The following is a 20,751-nucleotide window of genomic DNA, read 5'->3' as shown; positions in this document are numbered from 1 at the left end:
GACCAGCTCGACTCTGCTTGCTGATGGGTGGTAGAGATGGGCACAGAGCAAGTTTATGTAACCCTGTGGGGGCAGTAAAATAACTGAATGAAGAGTAATGATGGCAGTAAATAGATCGTGAACCATCGCTTGAGTTTATATGGTTATTACAAGCTACAAAAGTCATCGTTAAAAAGTTATTTTGGAGCTTAGAAAACTACAAATGATGTCACCCTAACTACCCACTCATTGTGCATATTTAATGAGATTATAGGTAGGTTTGATTTCAGAGAATTAACTTTTGGTACCTTTCTGCTAGGTCAGCAGAAAATAATGCAAATTATAATTATGCATGTGTATTATTTTTTTATGTAAATAATTTTGAAGATAAGAATATCAAAGCTTATATTACACAGAAAATACCTATTTTGAAGTGGTATTTCCAATGGTTTATGGAAAGTTTTTTAAAGAGAATATTAAATTTGTATTTTCTTTTCTTTTTTATACCTAGTGTACTCCAAGGCAGCAAAAATATTTGTCAGATATTGTATAAAAGAATAATTCTATTTTTAATTTTTTAATCTTCCAAAAAATTCTGAAAAAGGTGATGCTAGCAATTTAGTATTATTTTGGATCATTGCATGAAATGCTGGAGTTACAATCAGTAAAAGGATATATTAATAAAATAATTTTAGAAGTGATATTCATTTTAAAATATGATTAAGACATAATTTCTCAGCTGGGTGTGGTGGCTCATGCCTGTAATTCCAACACTTAAAGAAGCCGAGGTGGGCAGATCATTTGAGGTCAGGAGTTCGAGACCAACTTGACCTACATACTGAAACCCTATCTCTAATAAAATACAAAAATTAGCTGGGCATGGTGGTGGGCACCTATAATCCCAGCTACTCGGGAAGCTGAGGCAGTAGAATCCCTTGAACCCAGGAGGCGGAGGTTGCAGTGAGCTGAGATTGCGCCACTGCACTCCAACACTCCAACCTGGGTGACAGAGCAAGACTCCCTCTCAAAAGCAACAACGACAACAAAAATTAAAAAACCAAACATAATTTCTCAGTCTAGCACACCTATGTTAATCTTAATCACGTGATATTTGTTCTCCCAAGCATGCTGAAGGCAGGGCTATCTCAGATTGCTTCTCTCTGGGATTTGCATATTGTAACCTTTGGGACAAATTTACACACAGTGATAGCCAAAGACCAGGGTAGCTCTCTACCCTTGGTACAGCTGTCTGTGGACATGAGGAAGAGGTGTTGCTGGTAAAGATGCTGGATTAGAGAGGATCTCAGGTCCTTCAGAAAGTATTCCAGAAGAAGGCATTGAAATCATGGAACATGAGAGTTCCATGTATGTTATTGCCCCTGAAGACCTTCCAGTGGGACAAGATGCAGAGGTGGAAGACAGTAATATTGATAATCTTGACCCTGTGTAGGCCTAGCTTAATGTGTGTTTGTCTTAGTTTTTAACAAAAAAGTTTAAAAGGTAAAAAAAAAGATTAATAGAAAAAAGCTTATAGGATAAAGATCTAAAAAAAGAAAATACTTTTGTACAGCTGTAGAATGTACTTGTGTTTTAAGCTAAGGATTATTCCAAGAGTTTTAAAAATTTAAAGTTTATAACAGCTTAAAGTTTATAAAAAGTTATAGTAAGCTAAGGTTAACTTATTACTGGAGAAAGAAAAAATTTCAAAGATAAATTTAGTGCAGCATAATTATACAGTGTTTATAAAGTCTACTGTAGTGTACAGTAATGTCCTAGACCTTCACATTCACTCACCCCTGACTCACTGACCCACCCAGAGCAACTTCCAGTCCTGCAAGCTCCATTTATGTTAAGTGCACCATATAGGAGTACCATTTTTTAAAATCTTGTATACCACATTTTTACTGTACGTTTTCTTTGTTTGATATGCTTAGATATACAAGTACTTACCTTTGTATTACAATTGCCTACAGTATTCCGTACAATAACTTGCTGTACAGGTTTGTAGCCTAGCAACAATAGGCTGTATCATATAACCTAGGTGTGTGCTAGGCCATACCATCTAAGTTGGTATAAGTATACTCTGTGATATTTGTGCAATGATGAAATCACTTAATGTACATTTCTTAGAACGTATTCCTATCATGAAGTGACACATGACTGTACAATTTGTGTGTAATGATGTAAGAGTTGAATGAAACTGTAGTCACCTAATACACATTATTGTGTTCTGTAGAAAGGTAATTGAGCACATTTCTCAATTACACATGTAATAAGAATAGTATTAATTACTATTCTTCTTAGTATAGTAATGTGATAAGTATTAATTACTATTCTTATTATAATACTTTTGAATCAATCATTTTTCTTCCAGGACTTCAACATTTTCCTAAATCCTTAGAAAGCAGCTAGAACTCAGGTATCCCACCTATAGTGTTAACTATATTTTAAGGAAAATCAACCTTGGTACATTTATTGGTTCAGAAAATTCTTATGCAACACCGTCTGGTGTTCTGTACTGGCAGTGAAGGTACAGTGATGAGCACAATGCAGTTTCTGCCCATATAGAACAAAGAGGCAAGGGAAGAGGGAATAAATGAACATTTGCGCTAACACATGGTGGCAAACAGTGGTGCATGCTATTTAGGAGATGTGAAGGGTACAACAGAAAAATATAATGGGTGTTTTAATTTAGATTGTGGACAGGCTCAGAGAAGCCTTCCTTATAGATGTGAATTTTGACTTGCAGCTTAAAGGATGAGTGGGAGTGAGCTGGATGAAATGCATTTCAGGACTTAGAACACACATATGAATGTCCTGGCTGGACAAGGGAAAGAAGATTAGAGTAATAGAGAATGAGAATGGCTTAAGATAAGGACAAAGAGGTAGGAATTACCAGAGTATATAGAGCCTATTGGTGTGCAAAAGTTTTATTCTGAGTGCAATTAAGCATGATCAGAGGAACGTTTAAAAGCATACATCTGCTGGCTGGCACAATGGCAAGCACCTGTAGTCCTAGTTACTCAGGAGGCAAAGGCAAGGGGATCGCTTCAGCCCAGGAGTTTGAGGCTGGAGTGCACTATGATTGCGCCTGTGAATAGCCACTGCACTCCAGCCTAGGCGACAGAGTGAGACACCATCTCTAAAACAAGTTTTTTTTTGTTTTGTTTTGTTTTAAAGCATGCATCCTCATGTATAGAAAGGATTGAAGATGAAAGTGAGAGATCAATTAGGATGTCATTATAGCTGGCCAGGTAAAGGATGCTAATAACTTAAGCTTGATTGTTAGCAGTTGTTGAGAGAAATGAGCTGTATTCTGGAGACACAATCCACAGACTAGATGTGGGATCTCTTGAGTTAAGGTCAACTCTGAGGACACTGGCATGGACAATAGGTTATATATGATATAACTTAAATGCTGAGATGATGATATGGTTTGGCTGTGTCCTCATCCAAATCTCATCTTGAACTGTAGCTCCTATAATTCCCACATATCATGGGGGGAACCCAGTGGGAGGTAACTGAATCATGGGGTGGGTCTTTCCTGTGTTGTTCTCATGATACCGAGTAAGTCTCAAACTCTTTTTGCCTGCCACCATGTAAGACATCGCTTTGCTCTTCCTTCATCTTCTGCCATGATTGTGAGGCCTCCCCAGTCATGTGGAACTGTGAGTCCATTAAACCTCTTTCCTTTATAAATTACCCAATCTCAGGTATGTCTTTACCAGCAGGGTGAAAACAGACTAATACAAATGGGGTCCATTGAAAGACTGGCTGATACAAGGTTGGAGGTGATAGCAGAAGTTGACTTTGGACTATTTTAAGATACCTGTAAAAAATCAAGGAGAAACATCAAGTATTAGTTGGGTATACAGCTCTAAAGCCTTGAAGAAGAGGCTGGGCTGAACATAGAAATTTGGAAACTATTTCATGTATTTGGAATTTAAAGCAATAGGAATAAGTAAAAATGCCAAAACTGGGGGCAGTGGCAGGAAGGTGCAGGGTACACTGCTAAGAAAGCCAAGATAAAGAAAGAAGCAAATGGTCACATGTGTTGGATGCTGCTGAAATACTGAGAATAACAGAGCATGAAAAAAGTCCCATTCAATCAAATCATGTGAATGATTTTATTGAGGATGATTTTTAGTGTGGGCAGATGCCTGATTGGAAATGATTGCAGAGGGCATGAAGGGTCAAGAAGTTGAGGCCAAATGTCTAATTTTTGAGATTCTTGGCTATACAGGATCCTGGAGGGAAAGGACAATAGCTGAAAGATGACATGGGGTCCATATTTTCCCCAGACTCCCACGTGAGAGATACTTAGTTATGCATATTTGAGTGATGGTGGAGAGGAACTTGAAGACTGATGATGCTGGAGAAAGACGGGCTAATTGACAGGGTTTCTGCAGGGTTGGAGAATTTGGGATCCTGGGTCTATGTGTAAGTTTTAGTCTTTGAAAGGAAAGAGACATTTCTTCATTGTAATTAGAGAGAAGGGGGCAAATGGCTACAGATATAGATTTTGGTGTTTAGAGGGTGTATTTAAATGCATGCTGTGCAATATTTATAGATAAACGCTCATGTTATGATCAAGATTCATAAACCCCCATGAAAAACAGGAAGACTCATGATGTGTAAATTAGAAGTAATTCTATGTAAACACCAGTTTGGATGTTCCCATTTTTGTGTCTCCTTCAAACAGAAATGTCTTTACATTAAAATAAATGCATCTTTTCTTGCATTTGTACTCCTATTGAGTGGTTTTCATACTGTTGCTTGTTCCACTTTTCTCTTTTGGCTCTGATCTGCAATGCATCAGTTTTCTATAATCCTACCAAATGGGAGAAAAATTACTCTCTGTACACAGACTTTCAGTGCTCATAAGGATATTCATTTGTAATATTAGAGCTGTCACATGCCTTCCCCTTCATCTAGCCATGCAATTTACCTCTACCTGTAGTTGTAAAAAGGAGCAAACTTAATTTTACTCCCTACTTTTCTGACAGTTTTAAAGTTATATAAATGTAACTTTGCCTCCTCTAGCAGTTCCAAAATGTTGTTAGGCAGCCAATGTATCAAGAGTAATGAGATTGTCTTTGAAGTCAATGATTTTGTTTCATTCATTTCTGTAACAGCAAGGCAGCTGCAAAAGTATATCCTACATTTCAGATCCTATTGGGTACAGTCTTTCAAGGTAGTTCTTGCTCCTCCTTCTCCTGTGCAGGTAGAGTGGGTCAGAGCAAAGCTACATTCTGGCATCCCGTTTTCTGCCTCAGCAGCATTCCACACACGGCTGGATTATTTTCTGTGCCTAAGCCTGTATTTTGCTTGTCTCCAGTTGTCTTATATATCATAATAATGATAATTACTAAGATTTATTTGAATAGCATTTTATAGGTTTAGTTTTCAAGACCCTTTCTCACGTGTTGCTCTTAACAGTCTTATAAGGGAGAACAACCAGTAATTATCAGTTATCCCTGTTTTCTGGGTGAAGCCACCAAGGCACAGAGAAATTAAAATGGTTTACCCAAAGCTACAGCCCTGTGACTGCTAGAGCTGTGACTTGCATTCAAATATTCTGACTCCAGGTCCCCTGTTTTTGTAGTTAGCATGACAGAAAGCACAGAAGCTTTGAAGTCAAATAGATCTAAGTTCAAATTCTGACTTGTACTCTCTGAGCCTCAGTTTTTCTGACCACAAAGCAAAAAAAAATACTGATTTATATGATTTTTCCCAAGGAACAAGTGAGATAATGTACATAATGTCCCCAGTAAATTGCAGGCATATATAGTAAGGCAAAATAATCTTTTATTATCATTATTAATAGTAATCAAATATAGATCACTCAGGGCCTAAGAAATCAACACAGGCCTGTAAGCATTTGCATCCCAGTATACCTCCTGGGAGGCTTCTGATTCTCACCTCCCTTTGGTTATAGCCAGCACTCTAAGTCAGTTTCCCTGTGTGAAAATCAGGAGTAATTGGCGATAATTATATGTATGCTTTGGCGTTTCATCGGAGATGAAATGATTCTGACCATTTTAAGCAAATGGTGGATCTCCTTCCAAGGCAGCCTAACCTCCCTGCTTGTCCCATTCCTTCATTCCCTCACTCTCTCCCTGCACTATGCTATCATTCTAAGCAGAAATGGAATCGAGGAGTTGACATTTTGCTCTGATCTCAGTAGAGATGTTTGATGCCGTAGACATTTGAGATTTTGACTTCCTGTCATTCCCCCTTCATGACAGCACACAATTTCTTTTGGGATGATTAATCTCCTCCATGAGTGGTCTTGGTGGAAATGTTACTTGTGGTACCTGCTGTCCATTACAGAAGCTGAAGGGTCTGGACTTTTTCTCTCCCTATCTTCTAGGTACCTAGACTTGACCAATCTGTCACTTTGTGGGTGGGTGGGGGTCTTTGAATGCTGAACATGTGGCACTAGGACAGTTCACCATAGTAGGGCTGGGCTGCTCAGACTTGCTCTGTGCTGATGCCTACAGAGTCTGCCTCCCAGCCCTATGGAGTGTATCCTTCCATTCTCAAGCCCCTCTTCATTTCTGCCAGCCCTCTTCTACCTTTCTAAATGGTTTCCTTTTGCTAAAGCTATCCAGAGCTTATTTCTCTTATTTGTAACTGAGGATCATAATTATGCTTTTCATAATTGGTAGAGGTCATCTGATCACTTTATAGCAGTGTTGTGGTTTAACAAAAATAAAAAAAGAGAAAAAGAAAAAAGTGTTAGAAGAAATGGAAACTTACAGTCCTAATGGCTAGGATGTGGTAGTAGTCAGACAAGTTATTGGAATTGATTCTTTGATCCAGTCAGCATGAAGTCTTGGAAAGAGTCAGGAGACTTGTACTTGAGTTCTTTTTATGCAATTAAGTAGCTGTGTAGCCCTGAGCAAAGCCCTTCGCATCCAAGGATCTTAATTTTCTTACCCACGAAATGAGAGACTAGTACTGGAAAAGCTCTAACTTTTCTTTTGTTTAAAAGGCCTATGATTCTAAGCATTGCCTGAAGATCAACTCTGTACCGTGTATGCAAGGCCACTGAGTTGGCTACTGCAGTCTTAAGGCCCCTGGAAACTTACAGTTTTAGTGTGAAGATATCATATAGATTATATAAAGCAGGTACATGATATTTCAAGGTGGAATATAAAAATATGTGTTAGGCTAGTCCTAAGGTAGTGAGTTATCGCAATTGATTTTTCACAGTCAGTTATGGATCAAATTCCTTGTTCCACTTTCTTCACTTCTCACTACTGCACTTGACTAGTCTTAAAAAAATATCAAACTGTGTGCTGCTGGATGCATGCACTGTAGACATTCTGAGCTGGAATCATTGAGAAGGGCCTGAGAGGAGAAGGTGGTCTTTGAATTATGACCAGAAGGACAAGTCATATATATGGCTGATATAAAGGAATAAAGCATCCCAATCTTGGAGATATGTGACTGTGAATCAAGAATGTTTCATGCCGAGATCAGTTTATTTTATTTTATTTCATTTTATTTTTTTTTTTTTTTTGCCTTAGTGGTGATAATGTTGGGACCATATTGTGAAGTTCTTGATGACAGAATGAGAAATTTGAGCTTTTTCTTATAGCCAGTAGGGAGCCAATGGCTTCCTTTTCTAAAGCCAGAAAACAGCATGGATGGGTTTGTATTTTTGGAAGATCAATTTAGCACTTCTACTAAATGAATTGGATCTTGGAGAAACTAGGGGCAGAGATACCAGCTGGAAGTGTACTGTAATGGTCCATGTACAAGGAAATGTAGTTCTAGGATGAAAACAAAAGGATGGCCATGTGAAGAAGAATCAGTGGAATTTGTGAGCTGAAGATAAATGATAAACATAGAAGACAATGAGAATAGATATAAATTGCTATTGGTTGGAACATTCCCTTAAAATATAAATAATCAGGTCACTCCTTTACTCAATACATCAATAGCTTCCCATAACAATAGAATTAAACCCATCACAATGGACCATAAGAAGCAACATGGGGCTCCCGGCTGCATCTCTGACATTGTTTCTAGCACCCAAGCTCCCTGTGGCTCAGGTACATGGGTAACATGGGAGGCTTCTTATCCAAGGACCTTTGCCTTTGTTTTCCATGTGTTCCCCTTGCCTGAATTGCTCTTCTTCAGTTGTTCATATGGCATTGCTGTTTCACACATACAGTCCTTACTTAGAAGTCATTTCTTCAGAGAGGATCAACCTCTGTTAACTGACAGCATCTGTCCCTGTCTATCCCCTAGGCTGCTTGACATGTGTATTCATAGCAGTACCTATGACAATGCAGCCCTTATACATTTGCTTATTATCCCTTAAGCCAGTTCAGTGAGGAAGGCTTTGTTTATTTTCCACTATGGTCAGGTACTTTGTAGGTGCTCAGTAAATATGTGGGAATGAATTACTGATTTCTCAATTGCTAGGTGCCAATTAAGTTATCCAAGAAAACAAGAAAATTTGAAGATGGAAAATCCTAATGTTGGTTCTGGTCTTGTGACTGTGAAATGAGATTTTGGTGCCCAGCGGTATAAAGATTTTTCCGTTATTTTGAAAAGGACACTCTTCAACAAATTAACTCCCTACCTCAATAAATAAATAAATAAATAAATAAATAAATAAATAAATCCCTTTAAAAGGATGTTTAAATATCCCTTTAAACATATTTAAATATTTAAACGTATTTAAATATGTTTAAAGCCCTTTAAACATATTTTGATGCTTACAGTAAAAAAAAGCACAATGATTTGATTCCAATCAGAATTAAGAACTTTCAAATAATTTGTTAAATTTATTTTTAGTGGCGCTCAGAGCTTTTAAACAGAGGGTTAATTTGAACCAAAGGAGATAAAGGTGAGGCATATTAATCGAATATCATATCTGTCCATTTTAATATAAAAACCAATGTCTAAAGTATAGTTATAAAGAATGTGATTTGTCTAACTTACAGGCCAGACTGTGTTCCCCCATGCTGACACCACCTCCACCCCTTCAGTTTCTTGGCAGCCTTGTTCTCTGAAAGGGCCAATTCACTCATCTTTCTGGAGACATTTATGTCATCAAAACTCCCTCACTGTCATGGCAGCAAACAGCACATATATTTCCTTATCACTTAAAATACAAACATATAGAACATCCTCCTGTCAATTTGCAGCATTTAAGTAACAGTCATAGGTACTTGGCACTGCCAGAAGTAAGAGTGGATTTCTTGCTATATTAGTCCAACATAATCAAGTAAAAGTAACCTGGCAATGGGTAAAACTCATGAAATTGTGTTGGGAAAGACAAGTTAGAGCAAAGCCCCTCATGGTGAACAAGATGGTCTCCAGTTACTGAAAGTTGTTTTAATCCCTCAGGCCAATGTTGGGCCTGGTGAAACCAGAGACGTGACTTCTGTGTTTCCTTCACTATCTTGAAACTGCCAAACACTGCATTTAGGAAAATTGGAAGTGAGGGCTGAAGCTGCATGGAAGAGTTGTGTGTTTGGGGTTTGGTGGGAATTAGAAACCCTAGTCATGTGTCAGGAAGATTCTTAGTGAATCAGATGGATTTCATGTTTAGATCCCATTCAGAATCCCACATATGCATCAACTGAGCTGAAGAAATGTAACTCTAGTCCAGGGGTAATAAGAAAATAGAGTTGAGAGTCAAGTCCTTAATTTGGAGGGTTTCTATTTTCATTTGAAAAACTAAAGTTCATTATTTTAACATTTTCTTAACATCCTCCAAATTAGCCTTCAGTGTACTCTGCCTGGTCTCAATGGAAAAGCTTTGCTGGAGCTTGAGAGAATGCATTCTCTGTGGGGTGCTGGGCAATTACATTCCAAATAACAGCAGGCTTCTTAGTAGGGAAGGCGATCCTATTATTGCTGCTGGAGGATGCGTCCAATCATGGCAGCGGGGGAGGAGGCAGTGGCGGAGACACGGAGGGAGGAAAGGGAAGTCACTTTTACATCCCATTGAAATATAATGCCATGAGAGTATTTGAAAAATGAATTTCTTTTGAAGTATAAACAAATGTTTGTTAGGCTGTGAGCATTTACCTTTAAATATATGACTTAAAGTGGTGCTATTGGAGGTATCAGACTGCAATGTGGAGCGGTAGGGAGATGTTTGCTTCTTCTAGACATTGATTTTATTCTGCAGTTGTTTATGGGCCACATTCATGTTGTCAGGTCCAGAGTTTATTAAAATTTTGTTATAGGAGATGGAGTTTCAGGCTGGGAGGCCAAGGGTTCTTGTCCCAGAATTTTCATAAACAACTGCGTGGCGTTGTGTAGCTGTCTTGATATCTCTGAGCCTTAGTTTGTCCATTTGCATTAAGCTGGGGCTGGTGGGGAGGGGAGATTTTCAATCTTTTATGAGTGATGGATGCTAATAAGAATGTGATAAAGATGTGGATTCCTCTTCCTAATGTGTATGTTCATATGAGCATAGGCAGACAGGTGAAAGGTGGTTCACAGGTTCCCAAAGCCTAGTAAGACCCTGAGGATCATTCTGCTCCCTTCCAAAATTACTATGGCATCAAAAACAAATGACATAGTTGAATCCAAAACAGTTTTATTAATTGTTTATTTGTAACCTGCTGTCTTACAATTGCACTCCCTACTAGATCTTCTTTTTATTATTAGTGAGACTGATTGTTTGGTGAATCAGGCAGAAAGGAACGATTCTCAATTACCTGAGGGTCCCAGGGGGCTGATTTCTAGGGAAGTTCATTACATATACAATAGATATGTTACAAAAATAATTAAATGAAGGGTGGCGTGCTGGTCTTTTGAGCTACAATGTTGTGCTGTGACCTAACTATTGGCTAATATCTGCCTTAGCTGAAATTGTCTTGTTTACACATTTTCCAACACGTTAATTGTTTAACAAAGTGTTTACACATTGATTGTAGATTGATTAATGGCCATTGACAAACACACTGCTGTTGAATTTCACTCAATCAGCATTTTTATAGGCTTTACCCCCTGTGGTGAAAGGATGATGATTTACTTAAAAAACTAACCATTAACCCTAGAATTGGAACACAAACGAAAAATAATTGGAAATCTTGCCAATTTAACTCTTAGTATAAGAAATAAGATTCAAGGGTTAGGAGTCATGTGGATTTGAGTTCAAGTCCCAACTCTGCCTCTTTCCAGATCTGTGACCTTGGGTAACTCTCTACGCCTGCTTTCTTCATCTGTAGAGTGAGGTTAACAACAGTATACAACTCAGAGCATTGTGGTGAGGATTAAATGAGATAATGCATCAAAAGGCTTATCATAGTGCTTGTCAAATGCTAGTTACTGTTACCTTTATTATTTTTATTACTATATCTGCAATAATAGAAAACACATTTCACATCAAAATTATTCAGCAAACGATTACTCACTATCTGCTGCAGGTTATGTAATATCCAAAGACACCATGGATATTACACTATTTCTGCCCTTAAGGACACATACTGAACTGAAATGATTTGCTCGTATATGATCTCCTCTGCATGACAACGAGGCCCTTGAGGGCAGGCACTGTGTCTTACTTAGTTTTCACTTTTAGTTTAATGAGCAACTCTGAAACAAAGGGCTGCCTGCAGAGTTACGTCCAAGCTTCCACCCAGCTCTTCAGGAGTGGTCACTGCCTATCTCTCTGCCATCTCTGTTCTCTTTTCTATATTAAGCTCCCTCCAAACTACTCTCTTATAGACTCCTGAATCCAATAATCTGTTCCATATCTCTGTGACTTGGTACCTGTGGTTTCCTTGGCTTGTAATGTCAATAACTTTTCTTCCTTTATTAGTCAGTGAGTGGTCGAGTGGTCTGATATTTATTGTGCAACTAATGTGTGTTATGGGTTGAGTTATGTCCACCAGAAAGATATGTTGAAGGGCTAACTCTGGTACCTAAGAATGTAACCTCATTTCAAAATAGAGTCTTGACAGAGATAATCAATTTAAAGTGAGGTCATTAGGGTGACCTCTAATCCACTACGACTGATGTCTTTATGAAAGGGGAAATTTGGACACAGAGACAGGCAGGCAGAGAGAGAAGATGATGTAAAGATTCAGGGAGAATGCCAGTGAAGATGAAGGATTGGAGTGATGCTTCTACCAGCTGAGGAACACCTGAGGCACCCAGCAACTGGGATAATACAAGAAATGATTCTCCAATAGGCTGGAGTCAGCATGACCCTGCCAGCACCTTGATTTTGAGCTTCTAGCCTCTAGAACTGTGAGACAATCAATTTCTTTCTTTTTTTCTTTTTCTTTCTTTCTCTTTTATTTTATTTTATTATTTTTTTAAAGACAGGGTCTCACTCTTTTGCCCAGGCTGGAGTATAGTTGCATGATCTCAGCTCACTGCAACCTCTGCACCCTGGGTTAAAGTGATCCTCCCACCTCAGTCTCCTGACAAGCTGAGACTACAGGTGCTTGCCAGCACACCCAGGTAATTTTTATATTTTTTTTGTAGAGACAGGGTTTTGCCATGTTGCCCAGGCTGGTCTTGAACTCCTGAGCTCAAGTGATCCACCCGCCTTTGGCCTCCGAACTACTGGGATTACAGGCATGAGCCACCAGGCCCGGCCAATTTCTGTTGTTTTAAGCCTCCCAGTTTGTCGTACTTTGTTATGGAAGCCCTAGGAAACTATTATATGCCATATACTAGAACCAGGTAAAAATGCAGAACCATACACTTTTAAAATTACCCTCTAGAGTTGTATTAGGTTGGTGTAAAAGTAATCGCGGTTTTTGCTATTACTTTTAATGGGAAAAAGCACAATTACTTTTGCACCAACCCGATACCTCTCTTCTCTTATGTGTGAATTAGGGATGATGGCATACAACTGCTTTGCTTCTGTCAAGGGGCTGTGCCTATATTAAGCACACAGCACATACTAATGTATGGAGAAGCAACATTGGGCTGTGAAACAAGCTCTGATTAGAAGCTACTAGTAGCTAAAAAGCTGAGTATTTCTAGTTCCCAGTTTCTAATCCGTCAAAAAAAATGACTGGGCCATATGGTTTCTTCCAGATCCCTTTTGAATAAAACATTCTATGATCCCATGTTCTGGGTCAAGCATTTTGAAGTAGTGTAGTTTTCTTTTTAACATTTTATGTTGAAGTAATTGTATATTCACATGTAGTTGTGAGAAATGATACACAGAGATCCTGTGATCTCTTTACCCAGTTTCTCTAAATAGTAACATCTTTCAGAGTTGTAGTAATTGTGCAGTTTTTAATGTAAGCTATACTTCTTGGAATGAAATGCTGAAGACATTTTTGACAGGCAGTTATGTTTACCTATGAGGCTTAAACAAGATACTCAAATCTGGCCTCTGATCATCTCTGTGATAAAATCCTTGGCCTCTTTGCTTTATTGACCATTTCGCCCATTGGCCTTTGTCCCACTTAATTTTGTTTGGATCAGGGTGACTTTAGAAATGAAGGTATTTGTCACTTTTTTGCCACTTTCTAGAAAAACGTGCCTGACAACCAAGGTACGTATTCTCATGATGGTCTGCTGCCTTTATAATAATAACGTAATGATAATATTAACAGAAAAAAATTAGGAATTTTTTGAACTCATAGTATATGTCAGGCTAGCTTTGGGCTAAGTGCTTGAGAATCATTGTCTTATTAATCCTTAAGTTGGACACATGGCTCATGCCTATAGTCCCAGAAGTTTGGGAGACTGAGGCAGGAGGATTGCTTGAGCCCAGGGTCCTGAGGCTGCACAGTGAGCCATGTTCACACCACTACACTCCAGCCTGGGTGACACAGTGAGACCATGTGTCAAAAAAAAAAAAAAAAAAAAAAAATTCAGTCCTATAAGGGAGATGCTATTAGTATATTCATTTTACAGATGTGAAAACTGAGGCCCAGGATTCTAATGAATGACTATAACTTGGATTAGAACATGGATCTATCTGACTCCACAGTGTGACTTAAACTGCCATGTCGCAGTGACAATGGGTAAAAGTTAACTCATTCACAATCATTATCATTTAGTTAAGTTTTCAAGCTGAGCCCAAGACACTTCATTAAGTTCTGCCGTTTATAGACAATTTTGCATTGTGATTGCATAGGCACAGTGGTACTTCTTTCCTGCCAGTGCCCTAAGTGAGGAGCAGACAAAAGCCCCTCCTGGTTAGACACAAGACTTTGAACTCTGCAGTTAAGCCTGGGGGTGAGGGAAGGGAAGAGGAGAAGGGGTGAGTGAATAGTATTGGCAATCCCATTCCTCTCTTCACCTTGGACTTGGATCTGACCCACAGTGTTACTTCCCTTTTCAGAATGGGAAGAAAGTTTCCAGCTGACTTCACTCTCGCTGGTATTCTATCATGCCAAGGGGCCCTTTCCTTCAAAGGTCATACAAAGGAACCCCAAAACGTTTGCAGTAGGCTTGTGTCTAAATTATTTATTTGGTTTGTGCTATCTTGTATTAATGACCTTACTTGTTAAAAACACCATAAAATGACTCATAGGGTGGTATGCTGTTAAGGCTCGACTCATGCTAATTAGCTACTTTTATTTTATTTATCAACATGGTTCAGAACTGGGGCAAAAGTCAACCCACTTTAAAATGGTTGTGTTTTTTTCCTCTTGACATTTACATTTTTAAAACTTTATTCATTTGCTCCAGGGTAATTCAGAGACCTGTCCCTCTTCTTTCACCTTCTTGTTGACTTTTATTTGGTCTTTTGTAATAATTTCTTATTATTTAGCCCAGTCATATTTATATACATTACATATATAACATTTCTGTGTATCTTATCCTCATGGCTTTAAAAGAAACTGTAATGACCAGGTTCTGTTCCACAGTCCATGTCCAACATAGCTTTAATTTAAAACACAAATGATGAGATGTCAGAATGTGTCACCTGGGCCAAGGTGGCATTACCAGTACCCTCTCTGGACTCTCTGGGGAGATCACCATGTCTTTTCCTGTGTTCCTCATTTCCATGAATGAAAGGAACCCCAAGATGGAAGAAGGTTATCTCTGAGGTCTAATGCATGAAGAATGAGCAGTCACTAACTCTGCAGTAGGAACTGATTAATGATTAACTAGCATGACCTAGCTGCCTTAGAGGAAGTGAGACACAGGGGAGGTACGGAAGTGGCAAGGCTGGGGCATGGGTGTTATTGTCAGCAGCTTGCAGAAATGCCTGATACCATAGGCACAGGGGAAGGAATTGGAGAAACAGAGAGAAGGGGAGTCAAAGGCCTCCCATCTCATATCTCCATTCTGCCATGAGTGGGTGCTAGCCCCAACAGCACAACATGAACATCTTCTCAACTACCTCTCATCTCATTTTTTTCATCCTAAGTGACTCCATTACTATAATATTCTTGGAATTTGACACCTTGCTTCACAGTGCATCTGTGGGGAAAAAAAAAAAAAATCTGTGTTAACAAAGGCATATCTACTGCCTTGGATAGCTGAAACTGGGTCTGGAATTATTGAGAGCCAATCACTTCCTTATTCAACTGCAGAGTAAAGGCAAGCCTGCTCTAGAAGTCTTGTTTTGTTTTGTACCTACACCAGGTAAACAGGATTGTTGGTTTGAACTATATTTCTAAAGGGACAGAGGACTGTATTTGAAAACTCAGGTATCTCCTTAGGATTGTGCTGTAAGCATTTATTACAATTAACTCTTCTGTCAAACATATAAAGTATTCATATTGCCTATGGAAAACATAAAATTCCTTTAATTTGTTAAGGTGTCAAAGTAAGACAGATGCTCGATTTGTAAATATTAAAGAAAAACCTCAGATCAGGTTTGGAGTTGAATCTAGTTCTATTTGATAACCTACAGCTGGAGAAAAGATTCAGCAAAGAAATAATTAGAAGAGACCTTTCCCCAAAAATATCAGTACTATTCTCTCGATTATGACAGACACAAGATAATTTACACAGTGCAATGCATAAAGCTTACTAATGGTTATTTACTTAGATGTGCAAAATACAAAAGGCTCAGGTTAAAGCAATGGTGATGAATTATTTATGAGATATTATCTACTGAGATGGATTGGGTCCATCTGTTATAGCTGGAAAGTTTTTTGTTGTTGTTTATATATAAATTCATTTAATTTTGTCTACAGTGTTCACAATGAAAGAAGAATTAGGGCAGATAAACAAGAAGAGATTTTTTCAACTCACAGATAACTCACAGAGAACGAAGTTAGCAGTTTCCACATAAAAGTCAAGTGCTATCTATGCAATCTGGAGAAAGCATAAAGTTATAAAGCTCTGAAGAGCAGTATCACACAGTGCAAGTCCTGTTGTGGTCCACCGATGTTCTAAGGGATGCAAAGTCTGTCTTCTTTTGTTTTTCCATTCATCCCGTCTGGGAGTTGTTATTTTCTTCCCTCAGAAGAGACCCAGGAATGTTGCATGGGATGCACTGTGGGAACAGAACAGGAAAGTCTGAGAATCATGGAAGTAAAAACTATTCCTGTGTCCAACATTAAATCCACAAAATTAGACTACTGTTAGGGCTGCCCACCATCAGGTTCGAACTGACTTTCGGATTGAGGCTCAGAGCGTCTGCTTAGAGAGCAAGCTCGTTACTGCAGGACATCCCTCTGATTTTCAGTGCAAGAGGGAATGTGCCTGAGAGAGTGAGAACCTGCTGGCACACGTGGACTGGCACAGGTTGGTCCTAGAGTCTGAAGGTACAAAAGGTTGAAGTATCATATGTTTGTTCTCATTTGAATTCCCTTAAACTTTCAGTATCTCTTCAAATAATTTGTCATTATTAAAGTCAGAGGCCTTCTCGTATTTATTTATTCTCTGTAGGTTTGGCTGGATATATAATAAATTCTCCATCAATATTAGCTAGTTCTGTTTTCATAAAGTGGCAATTTAAGTTAGCTTTTTCCGAAAAATTTCATTGGAGAACATCTGGAAGAAGTTATTTATGGGTACTTTTTGAGATTTGCTTGGCTGATTAGCAAACAATGCGGCCGAGGCTTGTCCAGTCTTCTCTCTGTATCTTGTCCATGACTATTGATTAATACCTTAAGTAAGCACTGATTATATGGATGTGAAAGAGGGACTATGACTAGCTTCTAGTAAATGTATCTTGCAACTGGAAAAATAGCCTTCAGTGCGTGTTGAACTATTTTTTCTTCACATTTAGGAGGTTAAACAATGGGTCCCTGGTAGATGGACGGCCCTTAGGAACCACGTAGGGAGTGACAGAGATCAGAAGATATGGGCACCACCTTTTACAGAAGGAAAACACAACAGGCAACTGTATGTTTCAGATTAATACAGAAGCACATGCAATTTGTCCATCAGCAACTGAGGAGAAACAGACATATGTCCTGAGGAATTGGGGAATGATAAGAGCTCAAGCCAGGGGTTCAAAAGGAATGACTGCTTCACAGGGGTCTGAGCGCTAGTGCTGCTGGAGCCAAATGAGAGCAGTGAGAATGCTCTCGGTTTCGGTCAAGAGGTAAGGATGTGATTTCATGATATTCCAGGTGGGAGGAAAGGCATATGGTAAAGGTGTCAAGAAAGTGGGGGAGATGTATGACAGGGGATAAGAAGTTTGAGTCTGCAGATGCAGAAATGAGGAAGAAAGGCGTATTGAGTCAGGGGATAAGTTTAACGAGGAGACGGGGCGAGGAGACAGCTGGTTGAATATGCAAAGGTCAGATGGCTTTATCATAACTCCAAAATTGCAGATTAGCAAAGGAATCTAAATCCAAAACCATCTCGCAACTCCTTTTGTTTTTGGAATGGGATTGTAAAACTTGAGCCCTTAAACAGTTGTATCTGTTTTTTAAATTGTTTAAGTAACAGAGAAATTTGACCTCAATATCAGGCCAAGGAATGACTAATATTTAAAACTTTGTCTCTCCATTTTCTGCTGGGTGGGCTGCACTCAGAGATCTTGCCACATTCCCCTCCACGGTAGATGTAAATGAGGATGTAGGGGAGAAAATGATGACTTGTGACGTTAAATAAAAAGTAAAAGCCTTTTTTTCTGAGTATTGATGGGTCTAAGCAGATTAAAAAGACAGTCTTTACCACAAAAATCTTGTCCTGAGAAATACACAGGCATCACTATAATTAGTGGTGGAAAGTGATCCACATTCCATGAAAAGTAGTGAGAGAATCCTGAAGTCGGGCAAATGCCTCGTAAGAAGATGAACCTGAAAAATGTATTTCTAAAACCAAGGGTCAAGTTCCCACTTGGATAGTTGAAAATCACTGTTTTGGGAGACCACTGGAAGAAATTTGGAATGGGCACTTCCCAATGTTCTGAAACTCTCTATTCTTACAAGATCAACCACTTGGTAAGAAGATGGGTTTTATATCAGCCTCTCATGAAGGGAGACATCTACTATGGAACGGGAGATTTCCAGTTTGGGCCACTTAAAAACTCAACAAAGAGTGAGGCATATTAATAAGAAATAATGAGGCATTTTGAGTTCTCTAGAACTGTGAGTTTTTGAGGAATGAGTTATCTATCTTTTGATGGTGGTGGTGTGGGCAGTGGGGTATGTTCCATCCAGGTTTCATGTAGGACCTGTTTGGGGGAATAAGGATTTAGATCTTTATTTTGAGGGAAATAGCATATGTATATCCCAGGAAGGTTAAAGAAGGCGGCTTTTTTTTTTTTTTGGCTGTTGTGATATTAATTATTGTGATGATAAGTTTCTATAGTGGGGGGTGTGTCTCCTTTTCCATCTTTTGAAAAGCCTTTAACTGTTCTGAGAGAAAGATGTACAGGGTCACCTGTGGTGGCCATTTAGGTGACGTCTTTCCTCAAAAAATTCCTCCTCTGCCATAGTGTGCCTAGGACCCACCATTAATGCCTTAGTCAATCTTTTGGATTGAGGCCTTGAAACCTATGTCGAATTACATGTGTTACCTGAAAGACTACATTAATTAGGATGTATCCAGCTATAAGAATTAAAACCTATCTAACTATGGCTTTAAGCAAATAATATTTATTGTTTATAAAGACTTGGAAATTAGGCTACTTGATTCATGGTTCTCCTGTTCAGAGTATCTATAAGGGCTGTCCCCGTGTTTCTGAATTATCATCCTCATGATATTGGCTTTTATCTTTATAACAGTCATCTCATGATTGCAACATAGTGGTCATGGCTTCAAGCCTTATGTCTTCATATCATGTCAAAGCCAGGAAACCAAGCAGTGAGAGCCAAAGGGATTTCCTCTTGGGGGTGGAATTAGTCACACACAAGGGAGGCTGGGAAGTTGAGTATATGAAAAGAGAAAATGACCCAGTACAATCACAGTTCATTCCCCAAACTGGAATCCTGTCATCAGGAAGAAGGGAGAATGGCTGTTAGATCCATCTCTGTGAGAAGGATATGTTCTCCTCTACCATTCATGGGCAGAATTAGGAAATGGCTAGGTGAGAATCATGAAATCCTGCCGATGTTTCTGAAGGACCTGGGACATCACGCTACAGGAATGAGAGGACATTTGGATGGGGAAGAGAGAGAAGCAGGAACTGAGATTGAAGAGGTTGAATTCAGTGTTTTTTAAGGTCCCTTCTTGTTCTCACACTGTGGTTTGAAAGAGTGGAGAGGCACCAAATATTTATTTTCTACTTTCTCATTTAGTCAGTGCCTTGTTGTGGATATTAATCTGTGATCTATACAGTTATTTAGGAATAATTGGTAAAGGTTCCTTCTTTACAGCTCATTTTGGGCCCCTGTTTCCAGGAGCCGTGAGGGTATATCCTGAGAACATATTCCTTGTATTTCACTGATATCTTGGCAGTCATGAAAGCTAGAAATTATAGTTTCAGGCTGTCTATAGTAAAACATGGGGCTCCAGGTTTCACTGGGCTAGGCAGTCTAGGTGCCAGCCAGCAGCTATCCCATGAAGACCTTCCCCTGTGGTAGGGAGACAGTCCGACTTCAGGGTGCCCATTCATTCTGCCTAATTTCTATTTACAACAACCAAATCTCATGCAAAGAAATGTAGGTCAAGGGCAGGTCATCTTCTCTGTTTGTTTCTTTATCTATTCAGTGGGAAATCTTGCTGTAATTACTTCAAAAAGTTGTTGTGAGAAGAAAATGAGATAATGTACGAGACGGTTCCTTTGAGAAGCTGTATGGGTGGCATAATTATCAGCTCACTGCTGCTGACTCAGAGTCCACAGAACTGGACAGCAATGGGTCTGAGGTGCCACTGTCTACTAACGTAATTTAAATGCTCACCTCTGTTTTGTTTACTCTTAGCTTTCATTTCTTTTTTCCATTTTGACCTCAAATATTTCCCTCTGCCTCCAGGTTTTATGGGCACTGGAAAAAATTTGGACAATCTAGAATCATTTCTGATTGTCTTCAGAAGGACACTTGTTATTGGCATCTATTAGCAATTTCATCTACAGTCATTGGAAAGAATCTATTATCTCATGGGAAAGCATGGTCAGGAAGGTTAAATAATTACAAGATATCAAAGAGTATGATCTTGCAGGTGAAGGAGTAATATCCTAGCAAAGATAATTTTGTTATGTGGAACATATGTAAATTTTAAAAATTGCCCCCTAGCAAAGCCAGCAGAGAGCTTGTAAGGAAATAAGCATATGTGTGATGGTATGTGTGAATGTATGCATTGGAAAGGTCGTTGGAAAAGGGCATGCCAAGTGTTCAATAATATGAGAGAAATTAAGCGAATTGTACCACATCCACTTAATAGAATATTATGCAGCTTTTAAAGGTGATATTTATAAAGATTATTTAGCGAAATGGAAAATGCTTATTTTGTAATGTTAAATGA

General features: G+C 38.8%; 1 pseudogene; it reads left to right on the top strand.

The window, feature by feature from the left end:
* Positions 1 to 1,324: 1,324 nt before the first annotated feature.
* The window catches only part of LOC103218284 (alpha-internexin pseudogene), a 90,389-nt pseudogene continuing 70,962 nt past the window's right edge, over positions 1,325 to 20,751 (top strand).

Source organism: Chlorocebus sabaeus, chromosome 10 (assembly GCF_047675955.1).
Source record: "Chlorocebus sabaeus isolate Y175 chromosome 10, mChlSab1.0.hap1, whole genome shotgun sequence".
NCBI lineage: Eukaryota > Metazoa > Chordata > Mammalia > Primates > Cercopithecidae > Chlorocebus > Chlorocebus sabaeus.
Note: the sequence above shows the minus strand (reverse complement) of the source record. Positions and strands in the feature narration are given on the sequence as shown.